This window comes from Ambystoma mexicanum, chromosome 2q, assembly GCF_040938575.1.
Source record: "Ambystoma mexicanum isolate Mex_15411 chromosome 2q, UKY_AmexF1_1, whole genome shotgun sequence".
In the NCBI taxonomy this organism is placed as follows: Eukaryota; Metazoa; Chordata; class Amphibia; order Caudata; family Ambystomatidae; genus Ambystoma; species Ambystoma mexicanum.
Window position 1 is genome coordinate 978,491,966 of NC_090924.1, and position 22,869 is coordinate 978,514,834.

The following is a 22,869-nucleotide window of genomic DNA, read 5'->3' on the forward strand; positions in this document are numbered from 1 at the left end:
TTTGCAGGCCTTCTTAGGTTTCGCAAATTTCTATAGGCGCTTCATCTTAGGATTCTCATCTTTAGCCGCTCCTCTGACAAAATGGACTAGTCCTTCAGTTCCTTTTCACTGGGATGAGACAACACCAACCGCTTTGGGAAGCTAAAATCAGCTTTTACAACAGCCCCGGTATTGCAACACCCAAATCCAGAACTACCATTTGTGGTTGTGGGGCTATTCTTTCACAAACATGCCATAGTACCTGGAGCGACCACCCTGTGGACTTCCAATCAAGAAAATTCAATCACAATGAACTGAATTACACAGTGACAGAGAAAGAGATGTTAGCTACAAAGGATGCCTTCACAGTGTGCAAAGCACCAAACTATGGTTTATGCTGACCACCATTCTACAGGACTTAACTTCCCTGAAATGCTCAAATAGCCGACAAGTGAGATGGCATCTATTCTTCGCTACATTTGATTTCGTTGTCAAGTACCGACCAGGCAACCATCATGGTAAGGCCGATGCCCTGTCACGCTTCTCAGGAGGGGAATCATGACTTCACTTTCCTGACTCTATTCTGAAACCAGAACACATAATATGTGCCTGTACGCCAGCACTTACCCTTGTCCTAGAACTCCGTAAATGGGCCCAGGAACATGCATCCGAAATAGTGGACTGGAATATCAATTTCCTGGATGGCCTTCATTACATTCAGGGCTGTTTGTATCTTCCATTGCCAGTAATACATTCACAAGCCTTGCAATGGTATAATGATGCAAAATATGCTGCACATCCGGTTCTACCAACGGGACGCTCTGAAGAAGGTGGTTGTACTACATGTACACATAGCACACCGAAACGTGAACACACTACAAAACATATTGAGGATTAATATGGTCGAATTGCCTTCTGCTTTTTCTTCTAATAGTGTGATATTTTTGCCTTTTGAACACGTTGGATAACATTAAGATTTCTTCAAAGTCCAAGACCCAGACCTCAAAGATCATTCTAAGTGCCAGTGTGCTCTGCAATATTTTTCTATAAATTAAGTGAAAGAGGCAGCATTGCCTTGCTGGAAATCTCAAAATTCCCCATTGACAAATGACACCTTTTTCAACCTTGAAAGCACTGCTGGGTGCTAAATTCATCAATTTCTCATGAAACTACTGTGATTGAAAACGCCCTGCCATGTCCAGGATCATTCATTATGTCTCAGAGGAACCGGGCCTCATTTGAATGACAGTTCCAGTCAAAAAGCAACTTTGAAAAATCAACCAAGGACTCTGCTTTCACTCACACGGAAAAGCGTGCATATTTTTCTACAATGTATCAAACATCAGCTGTCTTCAAAGAACTTCTAACTATCTGCGCCTGGTTAGTGTCATGTATCATTGTGCTGATAAAACTCATGCTTCCAGGAAAATGACCTTGGTTGCAAAGGCAGTGTTTGCAAAGGCAGATGGGGCTGCCAAGTCGAATTTAAAAAGAAAGATATGTTATTAGTTGTTAACACATGTGGTAAAAGGTGCTTTTGCTGACTGAAGAAAAATTGGCCCATTTAAAAGTAAATTGTTGGGTGAAGGCCTGCTTACTTAGCAATGTAAAGGATGTGTTGCTGGTAAAAGTACACCTATGAGCTGTTTTGATTCCACAGATTTTGTTTAAGTCAATATTTAAAATGAGAGAATGAAGGCTAAAACTCCTAGGCTAACTTGGCAAGGTATAAAATAAAACCTGCTCTTCAAGTTACAGCACTGTAACTTCCTTCAGGACAAGAGGCACACCATTAATTCCTGGCACAGGAAAGCACTAATTGCCAGCTTGAAAGACTACGAATGGACCAGGACAAAGGGATTTCACATGCTCATCAGACATTCGTCTTTGCTCCAGGCTAGGACAATAGCAGCCCTGGGACTCTCCCCTGTCAAGTGTGAAGGGCAATAAAACCTTCAATTAAGAGAGAGGCCCCCATTCTGCTTTAAAGAAACTGCCAGTTTATGTTAGTTGGGAAGAAAAAAAATTACAGACAATGACTCCCATTTGTCTTAAGACTTTTGTAGAAAGAACTTTAAAAAGACTTATATCTCAGCTGTCAAAATTGGTAAAAAGGTGGAAATTTCCCAGCGTAAAAGTGGAATTGTGGGCTGCGTTTGAAAACTTGGTAGTATGTCGTGACACACTCTGGACAGAAACGGTGATATATGTTGTATTACCAGCAAAGCATCCATATTGCAAATGCCAAATTGTGTACATACACCCCTGGGGACAATTTGCATCTGTGTATAAAATTGGGGAATCGTGGGCCAAATCTTTAATGAACTAATCTGTGCTGCACAAAATATGTAACCTGTGTATCTGATTTACTAGGAGTTGGCAACTGCATAAATATCTGTTTTTGGCAAAATCGGATTTGCAGTAAAGGAAATGTGGGAGTTTCCAGATACAGTAAAACTCACCTCATAAACATGACATCACTTTTCTAATATCCAACCAATTGTGAGCAAGGCAGAGACTATGCCCTTGCCCAATCCTATTGTTAGGGGCGTGGGTAGTGAATCCTGCCCCTGTCATATACTGTAATGAGGTAATCTGGCATTATAAATAAGGGCCCTGACTAGCACTTAGGATACACACACACACACTGATTCCTGATTCCTATGCCGGCGTCCTGTTCCTGTCTGTTCCTGTCTTCATCTTACATCTATCCATCTAAACTCCAGATCCCAACCACAAGGCCAGGCAATTGCTGATCCTGCTTCAGCTGGGCCTCCATTCTAAAATAATCCCCATAACCAAGGGAAGCGCTGTGGTATTTTGGGGAAGCATCCTGAATTAACTGGCTTGCTGCCACTCACTGCTATCCTGCTATCATGATGCTCTAGAGGATCCAGTAACCATAACTGCCCAGAAGAACTATCCTTTGGTATCCAGTCCCTGCCCAGCTGACTCTGCCCCGCTGAATTTGTCCGGCTGCCCTGTGTTAGACCAGATCCGTGTGGTGATCCAGAGCGCTGACTGTCCAAAACCCAAACTAAAAGTGGACTGTGAGTATCAATAGGAGCCATAGAAACAAAGTAAACTTTGTCTTGCTTTGTTCCATCGCAATACCTAAGTCATCCAATCCTGATAACTGTAATATTGTCACAATCATTCTTGAAACCCTGCTTTGATTCCTTGTGCTAGCGCCAATATCTTTAATCATTTTGTCTTGTGAAATCCTAAACCCTTAATCCTCCCTCGGGTAATCGGACTGGGTCCGCCAGGGCGGGCGCGGAGGTGTTAGGGTTGATTCTGTGGATCAAACCCCGGAGCTTACTGTGTCTCAAGCTGGTAGCCCAGCCTGAATGCCCTAGCGTAAAGTAAAACTGTCCTTGTAAAAAAATGGATTCCTGTTCCTTTTTCGCGCCTTTATATTCCGAAAATGCACCTCACTAGATCTTGCATAACTCACTCAGTTTAACAGTTAGAGACCTAATTTCACTTTCATATTGTACCTAGGATCCATAGCTACTCCCCAACAATATTAAACCCATTTTTATCTAAAATCGTTTGGTTAATTACAGGCAGGAATGAGCATTTTTGCAAAGTTTTACACGTGTTATTTTTACTATCAATTGTTTAAAACCTTCCATTCATTTTAGAATTGTATGCTTTTGCTCAATCTATTGCTTATGACTGCTTGTAACTTTCCAGTGATGCTCCCATGGAGAATTGTACTTATTTCAGGATTTTTGCACACATTCATTGTTTTATTCAGCCATTTCCGAGTGTCATTTTAACGGTGTAAGGGTTTCAGATCTGTTTTTCTCTCTTGTTTGGGGAGGGAAGGTTGGATTCAAATTCTGTTTCTTATTCCTCATTCCTGATTACCTGCTGCTTCCTTATATCTATTTAGTATTGATTATTTGTGGGTTGAGGAATATTGCAGGGGGAAATCCTAACTTGAGTGCTATCTTTCCCAAAATTCAAAAGTATCTCTATTCTCTGGTGTTTTCTATCTGTGGTGCTAAAGGGTTCATTTAAATGCATTGTTCACATTCCTATTTGTTTTTATCATCCCATTGGTGATTGCTGCACCATATATTTAAAAGTGTGCGATTTTCTTGAATTTCTAAATAAATAAATAAATATTACCTTCACCTACCAGCCTGGTTCCTGGTCCATTGTGACCCGGGGTATTTGAAAAGGGGGTGTAATGTGAGTGGTGTATCTCTCAAATATTGAACCTATATATAACAAAATAAGCATTTCAGTTGTGAGCTGCATACTGGGCTGAGACCAGGGTGTATCGCCTGATCGAAATCCTCAACAACACACGCATAATAGCACCTCCCAATTCTCTCATATTTTGGACTCCAGTCACCATGAGGGTGTTCAACCAACAGCGTTGGTCACATAATTATGGTGAAAGGGTCTATACAAATGACAAAAACGAATGAATTAATATTTGTGTCAAAATGAAGCTCCTATATTTGAAGGAGGATGTCTCGGAAATTGCGATTTATGTGGCAAAAGTGGATCTGTCCTCTCTAAAGAAGGGTGCTTTGTAGGTTTAGCAAGGTTGCATGGCACTGATTATGGGCAATGACAGCTACGGGCGGTGATATGACAGAGACATAGTCATGGCTCTCGAGTGAACTTCTAATTGAGACAGGTCAACCATCTACGTTTGTTGAAATTCCAGTCAAGCAGTTACACGTGGTTTTTACTGCGTTCATTTAGTGGCATGCACTGAAAGACAGCGACAGTCCCCTTAGAAACTAGCTATCGGTGTGTAATGGTGATTGACGTTTCGGTTGTGTATTAGTGTTTAAGGTTGTATGTAAAGTATGAATGCACTTCACAAACCAACAAAAAAAAGTCATGCAACTAGCACAATGCCCTTTGACTATTGCTTTCACCATGGCTTTGTCTCATTGTATGTGCAACCACAACAAACCAAGTGTATGTTCCTTCTCGTGTCTCCTCTTGATGGCTCCCCGCCGACAAAGGGCAAATGCAAAAAAAGTAGGCCTCGCCAAACGCTGTGCCAGCCTTGTATTTGTGAGCGCGAGTGTGTGTGTGTGTTTATGTGTGTGGCCGTGCCCCATGTGAGCGGATGTTGGAGCGGTTGCCTGGCTACCCCGCCCGCAGACTCGCAGCTCAGCGGTGGCAGGTCGGACCCTGCGCCTGCTGCTGCCGCCGGGTGACGTCACTGCCGCCGGGGAGGCTGGAGGAGAACCCTGCCTCAGCAGCGGAAAGAGGAGGCCAGGGAGGTAGCGGACTCGCACCCAGACACCGGCGCCGTACCCCGCCCCCCTGGCAGCCCTTCCCCTCTATGCTCCGTTACTAGCTAGCTCGGCGTCCGCTGCGGCCAGCGGGGAGCAACAGTCGCCGGGGAGTCGGGCAAGCCACCAGCGAGCGGAAGGTCACAGCTCCCCGTGCACAGAGCCGGGTACTGCGCTCGGTCTGCAGCCCGGCGGGTCGCTCTCACTGCTGGACGCGCTGTGACATGACAGACTGGAGGGGAAGCGCCGCCGAGCAAGAGCAGCCCCTTCCATGCAGCCTGCTGTCAAGGCTGTAATATCACCGCAGCACGGGGACTGCTTACCCGCCGTAGCCCATGTGCGCCCTGGAACCGGGCACTTACATCCCAAGAGGCTGGAGGCAGATAACCGAGGGCAGTCCAACACGGCGCTGCCTGCGGGCTGTCTGTATTGTGTTCTCGCACTAACCCATGAACCATCGTGGTTTACAGGAGTCCTCCCCACGCTAGCCCAGAACATCCCTCGCAATTGCAGTAACCGGCAGTATTTACACCCTGCCAAGAGGCCCATGAACACCCTCGTACTTGTGCCCTAAACCAACTCGCCATCCACCTGCTTCACTCGTCGATGAACTCGTTCTCAACAACCAGGAGCTTCCAGTACACAGACCGGAAGCCCCCTTATCCAGCCCTGACTCGCCCCACATCCTTCCCAGAAACATCCCGTATTTACACCTGGCCCAGTAGTGTCTTTGGGTTCCCAACCAGTGCAAGATCCCAAAGTTCTCACACACCACTGAGCCGCAGGAACCTTAGCTCCCACCCGCCTGGAATCCGAGTGCACACACTCGCCATTGAGACCACCCAAAAGACGAGGAAGCTTTAAAGCGCCCTTACTTGGTAAGTTCTTCTATTGTGAGCATTACACTTTCTGGTGTTTGTGTAACGCGTGATATGCGTTCGTGTGAGCACTGCATGGATACAAAGAACTCCGCTTTAATCGCCAGATGCTCTGTCATGGTGCGATTCATTTCAGATACAGCGCATGTGCTTCACTCAAGCTCTCCCACTCTAAGTTGCTGCTTTGTCCAACTCATACCCACTGTCAAGGTACAGTTTTACTTACTTTCGATGCCACATACCATGGTCCGTTGGTTCTTGTGGAGCCTCGCTAAGGTTACCAGCCAACTATGAGATCCGAGAAACGTTGCCGCTTCATTTCTCCACTAGAAGCACTCTGGGAGTATTTCCTGGTCACCTTAATTGAATAAAATGTACTCGCTTCCAACTCACATTAAAGTGAAGCCCAAGTCTGGAGCCGGGCTCCTCAATGGCATGGGAACATCTCATAACCTTACTTTATTGCTCTAATCACCTGACCTGCCTCCTACCATATATACGTGGTCTTGCGGCCTCCACAAGCGTGTTGCTTTGCCCTACGCCAAGCGGCGCTAGACTCCCTTTCCAAGCTGGCTTGTCCTGCTCAGACCGTCCTCTTAAACGATGCTTTGACTCCCATTGCAATACCTGACGAGACTTCAATGATTTACTATTGGGGTTCGGAGGTGTACACACCATAAGGGCAGTGAAATAGTTGCGCATGCTTCCTGGCTTCGCCAGATACCAAACCCTAAAACGTGCATGCCCATTCCCGTTCAGGGACGAGGGAACAGTCTTGTTTTTTGTTGTTGTTGCTTTCTGTGGCTTGTAGTCCTGGCTAAGTGCGAAATCCGAACTGCAAGTAGCAGAATGGCATGAGGCATGTTGGCATATATCCGAATGTCCCTCTGCACCAGTCCAAAGTCACCAGAGAACTCGCGCTCCTGCTGCTTTGACTAACGAAGCCTCTAACAAATATACGCTTCCTTGCCTTTTCGTGGCCCACCCTCTTAAACGTGGTCCCTCATGCCTCGTTCAGGCCCCGTCTTCTGATATGTGATGCCTTGCTTCATTCTGGGCGTGCCTCTCAAAACATGCATTGCCTCAGAGAGGAAGTCCCGCTCAAAATGTTGTCCCTCCAGAAACGGGCTTTCCTTTCTCACTCTGGGACACCGTAGATGTGCATCAATGTTTACCTCCTTCTGGGACTCCAAACATGTTGCCTTTACCCCCTCTCGGGCCACTCCCTTAAGACCTGTAGCATTCCTTAGTCCTTCCCTTCCTTCGAAATGTAGAACATACCCGAGCCTCTTCTGGCTAGCGCTGTCCTCTGAACTTCTAGCTATGTGTGTACTATATATAGGCTGTATATACATCCCAGCTGCGGCTGCACACATTATGTGACTAGGTTCGTTGTTTCTATTGCTAGAAAAGAACCACGCGTGGTAGCTATGAATACGTTTAGGCTCAGATTTAATCTAACACGTGTTCGTTCCTCTGATGCGTTTTAATATAGCACCAACCTGAACATTAAGGGTATGGCGATGAGCCTTGAAACACGTGTATAGGCGCGTCATAAATGCCATACCATATACACCCGAGCACATGTACGATTCATCAACCAATCAAAACCCAATGAAGATTTTGTCTTCTTTTTGTTTAAAATGTGGTGTTGGGGTGCAAAGACAAAGAGGGCCCCCAAACCAGACTCTGGTTCCCAGATAGCTGATTCTTGACGTGTTCGAACAGACAACCCAGCTGCGTGGCGCAGGGCTGCACAGTGCCTTGTTTTTGTGTGACGTTTTCAAAATGCCCCCCTTTCTCCCTCCCCAATTCCCTCCTGCCCCCCCTCCCCCCTCCCCCGGGCAGTTTCCCAACACGGCTATCTGAAAGCGAGTAAGATGGCATAGGTTTAGGGCTCCTGGTGTAACAAGGCTGTCACGTGTGACTTTGTGTGGCAAAGTCCTTCCCCTTTCCTCATGCTGGTGTGCGCGTGGCGGGTTGCTTCCTGAAACATTTGGGGTTATTCGTCACCCACTGTAACCGTTACTATCCATCTCTTTGACGTGTTCATTGTATTGTAAATGCGCCACAGGTGTCAGCCAATCTCAGCTGTACGCCTGTCGTGACTGATCCTTTGGCTCGTTGGCTGTCACCCCACTTGCCTTCTACTAGGGAACATGGCTTTCTGGATATGGGACTTTAGAATAATGGTAGTACCTGTAGTGTGTGGCTTATAAATTCAAGTAAATAATCCAATCATTTTTAAATAAATGAATACACTTCAATTCCATCTGTGTTGTGGTAAATCCAAATTCGTAACTTCAATCATTAAATTGTAATGTATGCCTGACTTTTCAGTGCCAAAATTAGATCCGCCAGTGCATTACTGCATCTAACGTTTTTTTACTTAATTGGTTGAGAACGTAACCAAGGGATTTTCGGGTGCTTATTTTGCCTTGTTTTTATCTTTGTTTACCTATGTTTGGATCTCCACAACAACTACACAAACTTTGGGCTATTGGTATGTGTATTGATTGTATACGGTTTTGCTCTGTTTGACTTGGTTCGTTGCATTACATACATTATGAATTGTCCACGCATGGCAATTGAATGCATACTGATTTACTGACCATTTTACTGTGATTACATATAAGACACGTGGATGATGATTTTGTTTAATTGTACCTTAAATCCCTGACGATGGACTCAGTCCAAAATGCATTGGCGTATCTAATTTTGGCACTGAAGTCAGGCATACATTATGATTTAATAATTAAAGTTACGAATGTGGATTAACCACAACACAGATCGAAGTGAAGTTTATTCATTTATTTAAGATGATTGGATTATTTACTTGATCTTATAAACAACTCTAGAAGGAGAGCAAGGAAAGAGCACACTCAGAAACAGATTAACTTCTGTTTTCTCACTCTGATTCATGTACCCTAACCTTGTGCCAAGGCAACAGGGTGTGCTCCAATGCCACTTTTAGATTTGTTTCACTTTAACGGACTAGATTCGAAATGATAGCTGTGCCGACCCTCTACCTTTTGCACTTTACCTGGGGTGTGTGGCCCATTTAACTGTGGGCCCGTTGCCCCTTTAAGAAGGAGCGTCATTCCAGAGCCAAAAGCACACCACAGTACCCTCCGATAAACCCCGGTTGACCATTTAATCTCTCCCCCATCACCCAGCCCCCGCCCCAGCTAAAGCATTTGTACGGGCGCCTACAACAGAAGTCCCGTATGGATCTCTATTCTTTCAGTGAGCACTCGATTGGGTGTGCAATTAGAACATGTCACATATGTTCACGTTATTTCTCATAATGTTTATGTATTGTGTTTTTGGTTTTATGACGTGCAAACCGGACCAGCAGCGCACCCTAGTGCTTTACAGTCAACAGTGGAGCGATGTAACAAAATGCTATCACCTTTTCATGAAAAGCTTCCTACTGATCTATGATCACAACAAATACGTTACAAAATAATGTTTATGGAGGCTGCCCAGATGAAAACGATTTGATGGCGGGAGCTAAACATGGCACTTGGGTGCGAGGCGCTACCCAGCAAACGGGAGCTACATCTGGGGAAGGAGGAATTAGTCATTAGCGTGCAGCTAATGTAACTTCGATGTGAGATGCGACCTATAACTTTGTCTTTTATTTGTGACCCCCCCCCCATATGTTGTAATTAGCTCCGGTGGCTGTTCGTATTCAGCTAACCAGGCCTTTCAAGGCTACAGGCAGGGGCTAAGTAGCTGAAACCTACTGCAGAATGCCGGCACACCTGATTAATGGATATTAAAGAAGGCTCCGGGTGCAGGGGAGGAATACAGACCTTGACATGAGGTCTACACAATATACGTGAAATACAAAGTGTCTATCATACAAGACACTCCCGTCCCCTGGGCCTGCACACCTTAATTACTGAACATAGTGATTTAATATAGATACAAAATCAAAAGTGATAAGTAGCTCAAAGCCATTTCGAGGCATGCCTTGGTCCAGTGGGAGAAAAGGGAATCTGTAATTCATAAAGACCAGTATTAGGAAGCGCTCTTGTACCACCTAAAGCCAAAACTATTGATATAGGCGGGGCACATGGCCTGTGGGGTCGCGTTTGTATTCTTACCCACCCATTCGTTGCCCATGGCCATGCTAATGCCTATAGCCATTTCATCCCAAAATGCCACCCCCACACAAAGTTTCGCTTTGAGCTAGCTCTATCATGCAGTAACATCAAGCTAAGTACTTTTAAAAGGCGGCCACCGTTATTTTTAACGACCCTTCCGAAAGGTACTAGCTCAATCACAGCTGTAAATCGGTAATAAAAATGCCATGCCATGTATGTCCCCAGCCACTTGACTTGTAAGCAATGTCTTCTACAGTTAATTTCATCTTCAAATACATCTGTTGTTCACTAAATGTTCTTCACATGGGATGCAATGCTTTCTACTATTTAATGGCACAGTACTGACCACGCGTAATGTTCTTTTCCAGCTCATGATAGTTTGGTATTCTTCATGCCAGTGCCGTTTGTTCAGCACATCCCGCTACATAACTTTGTTTCAAATCTTTTGCAAAAGAATAGTATGCCTGCAGGATTTCTCCCTTCCTCTTGCTGGTATAGCGCTGTTTAAGTTTAGGAACAATATAACCAGAGTTCAGTCATGGACACAAGCAGGCGGTTAAGCACATCAGTTTAATCATCCCCATTTTTGTTGTTGCATGCAGCTCTTGGCTTCATTTGTGTGATTGCAGAAGGCACATATACCCCCTGTTTTATTGTTTTGTGTTAAATTGAGCTATGGTGCAAATCTGGACGCCACTAATTCTTGTGTAGTTAAGTGTTATTTTGCCACAACAAACCCACATCATTTTGTAGCAAGGAAATCCATGGCAAATCACAATTGAAGCTGCAGAGTGGCCACCCTAAACAAACAAGAGAAAACCCACGCTTATGACAATCATAACTTTTGTCATTATTTCCAATTATCACAAGGAAACCAAAGAAATCCTTAAGTGCAAAAATAATTTAATACAAAACAGAATTTTTTTGTTTAGATTTTAAACTAATACATTTTGAAAAAAGGAAAAACATTCTAATTGTACACAAAACCAAATAACCATAAACATAAAATTAAGACCGTTCTAACCAAGTTGGCGAGGTATTATGCAGTAGACCAAATGCTACTGCAGGGAAACTACCAGGGTGTATTAAAAATTACCCTGGTAGGTTTTTGTTGGGCATGGATAATCAATAAGCATGACCTTTTTTTTTTATCTGCCCTAGCCAGTGGTTGATTTTCAACCAACATCTATTTGCATTCTTGGACTTTGTATTTCAGCTGTCCTCATATGTATGTGTCTGCTCCCTGCATGTAAAGCACTGTTTGCAAAGAATGAAAGGCTGGTTAAAGGTGTTTGACATGGGTGCCCTTGCTCACAGTTTGAAAAGCGTTTCTTCATTTTTTTGGTAATACCGCTCCACTCGTACCCCATTATTATAAACAAATACAGCACTTTGACTAATTCCTTGAGGTTGTTCTGCTCTTTCGGATTTGCAGCACAGTGCACTATATAACAGTATTGTTTCCTGTGGCCCAGTGAATCATTTAGATGGGAAACAACTATTCTGCTTTCATAGAATTATTCTAGCGTGCTGTTGGCATGCCCAGAGATATACTTTCCAAACTCTTATGCAGCTTTTATTCCGTGACATGCAATTCGCCCTTCGCCTCGACCCACCCCTGCCTCTTTTTTTTCCTGTTCCCTCCCCCACCCCTCATCACAGCCTTTTGGCCGCTACCCTCTTTCCCCTTAACTTCTGTCTCCTCCCTTCCCACTCGACGTCTTTAGCTGTCTGTTCTTATTGTCAGTACAATCTTTTTCTGGTTGCTTGGCATCTATAATCCTTGATGTGTTTAGTTCCTTTCATTTTCGCTATTGGGTCATGTCCAGGGTCGTACTGGGGCATACAATTGTCTCGGGCACCAACGAAAAAGTGGCCCACAGTTGCAAATGGGAATTCATTCCTTTTGTGACACCGTTTGAATAGTACCCAAGGGGGAGGTTTATGATAACATGTGATGCAAATTGTGCATTTTAAAGCATATTTATTCAGCAAAACTGGTCAAAACTATTAGCCCCTTTAGTGAAGTAACTCATCAAACTGTGCCCCACTTTGACCCAAAAAAACGGGCCCACACAAGCATTTAGCGTTTTTGGTTCGGCCATGGGCCTATTGCCCTATAAGCCAGCCCGAGCCTGGTCATGTCCCCGCAAAAAGATATTGAGTTGGCGAGGCATTACTTCATAAGACGTGTCGATTGATGTCTGAGATTCTGCTGTTTTGTGACACTCTTCCTCACTTGTTACTATGTTTACACTTTTCATCTTCTGCAGAATCTAAGCTAGCGGTTGGTGTTCTGTGCCAACCACCAAATGATTCTATGGGATCTAATGGGTCTGTAGGTCTCCCCTCCTCTTCCCCTAAGAGTTCTGTGGTTCAGTTTATAACGAGTGCATTCGCAAGATATAAGCAGCACCTTGAGAACATCTGTGTTAACTGCTCACTAAACCTTCCATCATCACCTTGCAGCATTTGGCCAAACGTCTGCATTTGCTATGTGCCCGCAGTCCTATTAATGGTTTGAGCATGAAACATGTACAGATTAGTCTCCTTTAATCTTCTTTTGCGGATTTGGAAATATGCAGGAACATTTAATTTGTCACAGCGCCAGTCCACTTAATTTTGTAGAAGAAATACTTCGCAAGCGACCTTTAAAGCTGCAAACCGTGAGGGAGGCCTGGCTTTTCAGCCAGCATCACTTTGCATCATGGCACTTGTAGTTCGGCTGCCCCCAGTGTAAGTAGTATGTGTCTAGTAGAATGTGTCTACAGTGGGTTAATGCATCTGCTGTAGAGATCCTTGTGCACCCGATCTATAACCAACAAAGTGATGGGTCGAATGTTTTGTATAAATCTGAACCACTGACTATGCTCTGGGCAACGGCCCACACTACCGTTTTTTTAGCCGGTCTGCACCATTGCAATAGGGGTCCAGCAGTTCGAGCAGTACTGCCCCTTTTGGGGTGGAACAGAGTCTGATTAGCATATGGTTCTTTCCCCTTCTGTAATGGCTTGGCAGGCTGAACAGACGTTGTCTGGAGGGTTGCCCAACGCTGTGCCCGTGGGTATAATTTATTCAGATCCCTCCAGCCATCAACATTTGGTACTGCTTTGGACACTCTGAGTGGGACAGGTATGGCCAGACGTGAGTGTCGAGCCTGTTGGGCCTTGAGATCTAAGCTACTCCTCACTGATGAGGCCCAGCAAGGTTGAAACATGCCTGGGGATGCTTGTGGTCTTGTGTAGAAGGGATGTGACCTGGCAGTTCGGGCTGGACTGCCCCTTTTCGGGTGGAACAAAGTGTGATTAGCATATGGTTATTTTCGCCGTCTGCGATGGCTTGGCAGGCTGAACAAACGATGGTCTGGAGGGTTGCCCAGAGCTGTGCCCGTGGCTATGATTTATTCAAAACCTTCCAGCCATCAACTTTTGGCGTTACTTGAGTAATAGTAACACATTTAGAACTATGCTACATAAAATCTCAGTCTGTGTGGGGGGAAATGTGATCTGGCAGCCTGATCTTGAGCTGTATTGGGCACTTTTGTGGAGTGCTGTGTGTGTTTCTTTGCATTGTTCCTTGCACTGAATTATTGTTGGAAACCAACATTGGCAAAACAGGGATTTCACTCTTGTATAGGCATTCATCCGACACTTCAACCAAATGTCAAGGCACTCATACATTCTGGCAGGTGTTGCATCTTATGGTTAGTACCACTATGGTTGTGCCTGGCCATCACAAGTCTTCGTTCGATCTCTGTTTACACTTTATTCCGTAAGTCTTTGGAGTTCCATCTTCTTCACCTACGTCAATAGTTTTGATTGCTTTTATCGATTGCCTCTTCATTTTTTTTTATTGTACCGTTCTTGATTCTCTGTCCAGTAACTTGGCATGAGGCGCTATATAAAATACAAATAAATACAAAGTCAGAACCGTTGGCTTTACCAATGTTTGCTCTGAAGTGTTTAGCAGCCATAAGGATTATCAGTAGTGGTCCAAGAGAAGGGTAGAACCTTGAAGGCCCAGCAATGCCAGGGACAAGGCAAGAATGGGAGCGCTCGGCTATAGAGGGGAGAGGTCAGCTAAAGGGCGTTTATCGGAGGCAAAGGTGGTCATGAACATATTGCTGTGGGAGAGCGTGGTCTGGCCATGAGTAAGGTGTGTTCCATGTACTTAAAGCATGGAATTCAAGAAGTCTGAAAAGGAATAGAGGTCATGTCCAGTGCAATGTTGGCAGCAGGGCTACATACACTGAGGCATGGGATGAAAGAAAGGCACCGACCCTATCAAAAGGCAGCATGCCAGGTCCGAGATGCATGTCCAAGAGATTTTCTTTCAGTGTCTATTTGTCAGTATCGCAGTGTTTAAGAGGTTGTCACTAACCTCCTATGTTCTTTTTAAGTTTGTCTTTCAGATTCTTGGCTTAGCACCAAAAGTGATACACCTCAGTCTCTTGGCTTTGCGGTCAAGCTCTGCTTCAGAGATAATCCCCATATTCTTGGATTTATCCCGGACGTTTGGTCAGAGGCACTCCTTTCCCCACTCTCTACGCCTTGTCATCAAGCTCTGCATCAGAGGCAGGAACTGTCTTCAAGCTCTACCTTGAAGACCATTCCCAACGTCTTTGTTAACTTGGCCATGCCCCACAGAGTGTATGGCATCAGACTTTCTCTGTCAAAGCAGTTTGTCTGTCTTGATGAGAAACTCGGAGTCAAACTCGTGTTACCCGGCTCTCATCCCCACCGTCTGACAATGGTGCTCTCCGCACCAGTAAGCCCAGTGCTCTTCCCTCCGTCCCTGGACAGCTTCTCTGCCTTTTGTGGCTCTTCTTTGCTTTTAAATGCCACCCCCTGACTTCCAATTGGTACGATGCTTCCTGGCTGTCCTTGGCGATATGGTTTTGACTTGCTCGCCAGTTCTGCCTCCCTTTCCTATCAGTCTTTCAATATGGACCTCGTCTCATTGGAAAGGAGAGGAAGGATACACAATCTTGGTGGTCAGTTTGAAATGTTAGAATATGACACCATGTGTCTTGCCAGTGGATTACTTTATCCACACTGGGGGATTGTCATTCTTCTGAGGAGGTACTTGGTGACCTTTCTGCTGCCTTCTCCTTCTCATGATGCTGACCGTTACCTATGACCGCTCACACCATCAGATGGCGCTGAACCCTATTGTCTTAACTTTGGTACAGAGCCATTAGCACAGCATTTCAAGATGATTACGAATATTTCGGTTTCCCTTTGGGGGCAAAACTCTGCAAAGCACAGAGCATACTGCTGTGAACACGTAATGCCCTTCGGGTTGGAAATTGCTGTAAGCTTTTAGGTCCTGCTCCTATCCCAGGAGAGCCGGGTTGGCTTAACGCCTCCAACTACCCGGAGCTACTTTTGGCTCCAGAGGCAAACTGGTGCCATGTAAAAATACTTTTGTGGTGTTCACTTGCTGTATTTTGAAATGTGTATAAAGAACCATTAGAGACAACTACCGGACGTTTAAAATATGAAGAAATGTGTTTGTATAATGGACAAAAAGTTTGCATTGCACGTAAAAGTTAGATTTGTGGCATGTACTAGGCCGATACCCAGGAGCTAGTTTTAGCTCCTGCTCACAAAGTCTTAATTTCCACCCACTGCCCTTACATATTTTTTATTTTTACATTTATATAGCGCACCGAACCCTGAGGCATCTGGGCGCTTTAAGCTTAAAAAAGAATTTACAGCAATTACAGAGTGCAGTAATGTCCAGGTACACACAGTGGAAACAGCCTGTCCTTCAATTGCAGGGCGGCTACATCAGAGCATGCAGAAAAGACATGCCGAAAAGAAAAGCTACTGTTGTTGCCTTGAAGTTCAAAAATACAGTAAACTGCCTTCATGAGCCATTTACTGTCATTTGTCAACCAGATTGTGCTGTGCGCCATAATGAGCAGGTATTTCTTCTTGGCGGAAGAAATGCGTAACTAACAATTATATTGTTATATTTTTAGCAATCACTGACAACCATTGTTTTGTTGGTAGCGAGACTCGCAAAATGGCATTTCTAGCGCAAGGACAGTGAACAGGTCACAACAAAACGTTTGTCTCCAAAGATAACTACTTTATATTTGCTTCTTTAGTTATGTTTCTTTTCACATTTGCCAGCTATTCTTGCTAAATAGAAGTACACTGTGTGCTATGTTTGGTACAGTAAGGCTTTATTTAGCATGCTTTTGAGATGGGGTTTATTGGCCATATTTTATCCAGCTTAAAGTCTTGCTCATACTATTCTTGTGCCTCATTTCGTTGGCATGGCCAATATCAAGTGGCAGCTGTAAACTATTGAGTGGGGCCTGGCCTCCATTGTAATAAACCATAATAGATCAATACATAATAGATCAATGTCCAAACATGCCACAGAGATCTTCAACCTCCTGTCCGACGGGAGTATCGACATCTTATTCATAACTGAAACATGGCTAGAAGACAACTACAAAATCACACTGCATTACTGCATCCCTGATGACTTCAAATGGTCCCAAGCAAACGGGAAAAACAAAAAAAGAGGAGGACTGGAGGTAGCCTAAAGGAACACCTGAAAATCAAAACGGATGAACCACTAAACATCAAAAACTGCAATTCCCTTATCCTTCACCTAACAGCATCCCCAAAAACAAATATCAAATTTGTTCTGCTATACGACCACCAACATAGGATGCAACCTCTGTAGATGCCTTCACATAAGCCATCGCCAACCTAGCCATCGAGCAAGAACACCTGATATTCCTGGGAGACTTTAACATCTGGTTTGATGAAGAAACGTCAAACTCACTAGCCGCACAACTGAAGTCAATGAAACTACATCAGCTAGTCAAAGAAGTAACACACACGGCGGGACATATAAGCAAATTTCACCAACAATAACCTAATCGCCATGGCACCACCACCACTACAGATCCTGTGGAGCGACCACCTCACCATCCCCTTCGTAACCTCGCTGCCCACGACAACAGACAAACAACCCGGCAAACTGCCGACTACCATGAAAAGAAAGTGGAGGGCCATCAAAACCAGCAACCTAGCAATACAACTAAAAATCAACAAACCACCGACAACAACCCTGGACGAAGCTGACCTTGACAGCAAAACAGAACTAATTCATAACTGGATCGCTGGAACTATCCACTAAATCTCCAAGGAAAAACCGTTCACCCGTTCAAAAGAGCTACAGCTAAATGGTTTACCCCACTACTCAACACCATGAAAAGAAAGAACAGGAAACTTGAACTAGAATGGAGGAAAAATAACAACCATGTGAAAAAAGTACAACTCCATTGACAAATCCGCTACTACAAAAAAGAAAACCATATGATGAAAAATAAATACTACGACAACAGAATCAGTACAGCCTCCCACACCCAAAAAGAGCTATTTAAAATCATGAACAAAATGAGAAACCCGCCTGGCTGCCTAAAAACACCAACACCCTCCACAAAACTATGCAATGACCCTGCAAACCACTTCAAAAACAATCTATACCATACAACAGATCATACAAAGCAGACGGCGCAACTACAACATACAACTGAACCAGCCACCCGAGGATCAACATGTCAAACTCCAAAGATTTCCCCAAATATCAGTGGAGACGTTTGTCAAGCTGGTAAGCAATATTAACAAATCAGGCTCCCCCATGGATCTGTGCCCTCTTACCATACACAAGGAACGCCCATGGAATACTACAGAAACCTCTTCAACCAATCACTTTCAACGGGGAAAGTACCACAATCGTTCAAATCGGCATGCATCAAACCACTGCTCGAGGACACTGCAGGAAACATGGAGGACCTCGCCAACTACAGACCCATCTCCAACATCCCCTACCCAGCGAAAATACTCAAAACATACGTCTATAGAATTACACAGGAATTCATAGAAGAACACCAACTGCTGGACCAAGCACAAGTAGGTTTCAGGCAGATGAGAGGAACAGAAACAGAGCTGCTTTCAATCTGGGATGATATTAAGGCTTAACGCAGATGCCGAAAAAACCTCGGCGCTAATACGCCTGGATCTCTCTGCAGCATTCGACACAGTCAACCATGAAATCCTCATCAGGAGATTGGAAGAAATAGGAATCACTGACCTAGCCCTACTATGGATTAAATCCTTCTTAACAAACTGAACAGAAACCGTATGGATCAAGCCTTACAAATCCACCACAAGGGAATCCACCTGAGGAGTACTGCAACAATCCTCCTTCTCGCCACTGCTCTTCAACATATACCCGATGCCTCTTATCAAGGTCATTAAATAACGGGGCTTCACTTGCTATAACTACGCTGATGACACACAGATTCATCTACAAAATACAAGACTCACTGGAAGGAAACGCAACACTAGAAAAATGCCTACAGGAACTCTACAGCTGGATGAACACTAACAGCCTCAAACTCAACCTGGACAAAACTGAAATAATGATCACACCCAAAAACGGGGAAAACAATCCCTACATCCCATGGCTGACGGAAATGGGAACATCACAGATTCCTACGATAGTAAAGAACCTTAATGGACAACAAACTAATACTGGAGCCACAATAATCAAGAAAGTTTCTTCCTCTTACACGCAGTAAAAAGGATCTTACCATTCCTCTCTTTCACCCACAAAACACTCTCCATCAACACCAGCAGCCTATAGCTAGGAATGTCAGAACGACTATTATAAAAACTCCAGAGCATCCAAAACACTGCAATACTACTGCTCAAACTACCGCAAAGACATTACCCCAGCACTGAAACTGCTACACTGGCTACCAATAAAACAGCAAATTAAGTTTAAAATGATGTGCATAACACACAGGGCAATTGAGGGCCAAGGAGCAGAGTTCCTAAAGGAGAAAATAACAGTCTACCATCCTACAAGACCACCAAGATCAAGCAACGACATATGATTAGAACCAAAACCTTACAACAAGAGAACATTCGGGGGATCTTCGTTCTCTCACCTGGCAGCAATATCCTGGAACCACCTACACAAAAAGATACGCAACACAAAGGATCATCTGAAATTCAGAAAACTGCTAAAACCGTGGCTTTTTGCTCTGGAAATGGAATGAAACGACTGCGAAAAGATTATAACCCTTCGGGAACAAGGTACCCAGGGAGGAAAACATAACCCTAAATAAATTCCTCACCTGACCATAAGGCGGAGGGGCAACCCGACCACCCACCCCACAGAAAAACCAAGGTAGGTTAAACCCCTGCACGGGACTTGCAGGGAGGGACCAGAGTCCTCTAATCGAAACATCTCAGACCCAGGATGAGGGAGCACAATAACTCAAGGATATAGAAGTAAGAGTGAGAGAGAAAAAAAATCTACACAACTCTCAAGTTTCCTCATCTGTCATACAGAAAACCAGACAACCACCTCTCTGCACAGTAGGGGTGTTGCTAGGTCTGGAAAAGATCTGCAGCTACGCTAATGTCCGGACTGTCTGGACTCGGGGCTAGCTAGCCTTTCGGTTGTTGCCCCTGAGCTTCTATCATATAAATAGAGACAGAGGACCTGGGGCTATAGCCCTTGTAGAACCCCCCCTAGCAACGCCTCTGCTGCAAAGCAATCCACACGCACTTCACCACATTGCAACAATGGACTAACAACGCATATCAAAGCACAACAGCACATGGGAGTTCACGCAGACCCACTGTGCTGCAAGTCCAAGGGGCGTGACAGAGGCCTTCAAGGTACTAAACCCATAAAATAGTTGCCCAGGTAAAGTAAGGATCTGCATTGTTCATCCCTGATGGGTTAAACGAATAAACCTGGTTAAATGAATGCGCCTAGTTCCGCGGAGGGAATGAAAAGAAACGCACTGCCCTAAGGATAGGTCTGTTAATGCATCCCAACAGAGCTTTTACATAACTTTGGTTGGGTCCGAAAAGGCCAGACTGAAAACATTATGCCATTAGTTCAGCCCCATCTATGAGCTTCGAAGTGCCGAATATAAACCTATTCACACCCACGCAGTGTCGATCTCCTTTTTCTGGTTAGCTAAATCTAGGCTAAAGTAAATAAATAAATAAGTCCCAGCCATATCCTTCTCTTTGGATTTCCTTGCTGACACTTCGGTACATGAAAGCACACAGTTAATTGTGCGTAATACAACATGGCCTCACCCTAGGACACTCCAGGCAGATCCCACAGGATATTGCGGCATGAAATATTTGTCTTCATAAAAATGCAAGTCTTTCAGCACTAAATCGTATTTATTGTGGCATTTTTGCCTGATTAAGAGGTACGCAAAAATGCTGCAACGAATGTAGTTTTGTGCTGGAAAACGTACATTTTTATGCAGCAAAATATTTTATGCCGCAATATCCTGGAGGGTCTGCCCAGGTTGTCCAACATTACCAGCCATACAGATCTGTGGACAGCGTCTTGCAACCAACTGGCCTTCTGACCTAAGGAAAATCTTTTCACAATTATTGCTCATCATTTTGGAGTGCTGACCTGAGACTGGCACAACAGTATCCTATGTTTCACAAAGGCCCATCTGTTCTGAGTGGCCTATGGACACGATAACAATGTAACCCTTTGTGCCCCCAGACGCCGGGTTTCTGGCACCTGCAACGATCTTCTGCTACTTTCCGTCTGTTCAGACAACTAGTACCTCTCTTTCATCCTTCATAACACACAGGTGTCTCCCCATTGTAGCTTTGCCAGCTTTTCCTCATCAGGAACCCGTCCACAGGATTTACCAAAATCTCCCTCGATCTGGCAATCTTGCAATACACCACCCAAGCTCAACACTGAAAGGAGGCTACCCGCGTCGCACAGTGCTTTCCAAAAGAATTCTACAAGACAAACATAGATGTATCTCAGTTGTGTGTTCCTCTAGAAAGAAAGAAACATCATCGTTCCTATAATTTCCTATTGTAGATTAAATTGGAGGAGTCCAGTGCAATTCCGCCCTACCCTGCAATGCCCACATTAAGGAGAGGACGTGCTTTGTCCAAATGTTCTGTTGCATGCAGAAACCAGTGAGTTCAGACATCTTGGGCTCCACAGCAGATGCTCCTCGCAGGCTGCGATTACCCAGGTTTCTGGCTCTCCCACTATGACTCGCAACTGCCCTCTGCCCTCTACCATCGTTCTCCAGGTCTCGCTGCCATATTTGACATCATTGACCATCCCGCCTTCTTTAAGATCCCTCTACACTGACCTAGCCTTTCACTGCCAACAGCAGAATGTGGACATCCCGAGTCGGAATAAAGGCACCTGATGCACCTCCTGGTAATTACCAGGCTAGAACGTCAACCACTTTGAGTGGAACATTCACCCTCTCCGTGTGTTGGACGTGCAGGAGTGGCTTAGCCTCACTTTAGACCTGTACAAATTCGAAGTTTGGGCTTTGATTGAACCAGGGCCAGGCCTGGCTTTAGCAAGATTTTAAATTCAGCCTCAAGATATTAAGCAGCGCTTTTCTCACAAAGGTAAGTAAGTGGAACAACAGTAATTGCCGCCTCCTCTTTCGTCTATTCAAACAACTCCTAAGATCAACACTCTGTGTGGGCCACTTGGGCACTCTTCTCTTTGCATTTGTCTGAAGTCCAATACTATTTTGTGAAAGCCAAGTGTAGAACTTGATGGATTCTTCAACGGTTATGGAATGCATTTTTGGTGGTTCTGCTTCTCTTGGAGGAAGGAAGTTGAGGAGTAGCATTGTTCAACAGAATATCCAATTATCCTGTCTTCTGGACGGGCGTAGGTGGTGATCAGAGTGTCTCTGCACAGCTCAAAGCCAGAGGAGCAGGATCAAATGGACACGTGAACAAGACCAGCGTTTTTTTGGGCTGTTTAAACCGAGCCACTTACAATGCATCTGATGTTGGATGTCTGTAAGACACTATACCACTTCATGATGTTCCCCAGAACCCTCTTCAAGTTTGAGGAAGATCAGAATCTGCAGTTTATTACGTTGTCTTGTTGAGAAGGATCTGAGCTGACTTGCTAAGTGCAGTCTCTCTGGAACAAACGAGGGGATCCACAGAGGCAGCCGCTATAATTAGTTAGCAATGTGAATTGACCAATCTGCATGTTATGGTCGACCGTGTCAAAATCTGCAGAGTCAAATAACAGATTGAGTGTGCAAACCTGACCACAGTAACTGCTGGTGAGCAGTTCCTTCATTATATTAGTGGGAGAGATGCGGAGCAGCAGCTCCGTTTAGAAATGTCAGCCACCATTTCGACCGAGCCAATACCTGGTCTGTGAGTGTAACGAGCAGGCTGAGGATTAGTTACAACCTCCAGCTAATGTGCCGGTTCAGGGAAACCGGCAGGCAAAGCCTGCTCCCTCCAAAGGCCCTCTGTTAAGAGCTGCATCAAGTCTGGGTCTGTCCGGGCCTGCAAGGCGTATCGGCGAATACCCCTACTTGTACGGCGAATACCCCCGTGTACTGACATCAACTATAGAATGTTGCCTCGCTACATTGACTTCCATCAAGACAGTAAGCCGTGCTTCCCACAAAGCCATGGTCACGATATCAAAGGTAGCGATCCTCTGCCCTGTTAACCATGCTCTCAGTCCTGTAACCTTTCCTCTGCTAGCACCCAAAGCCGATGATTGCATTCGGAAACTGCCCCCACT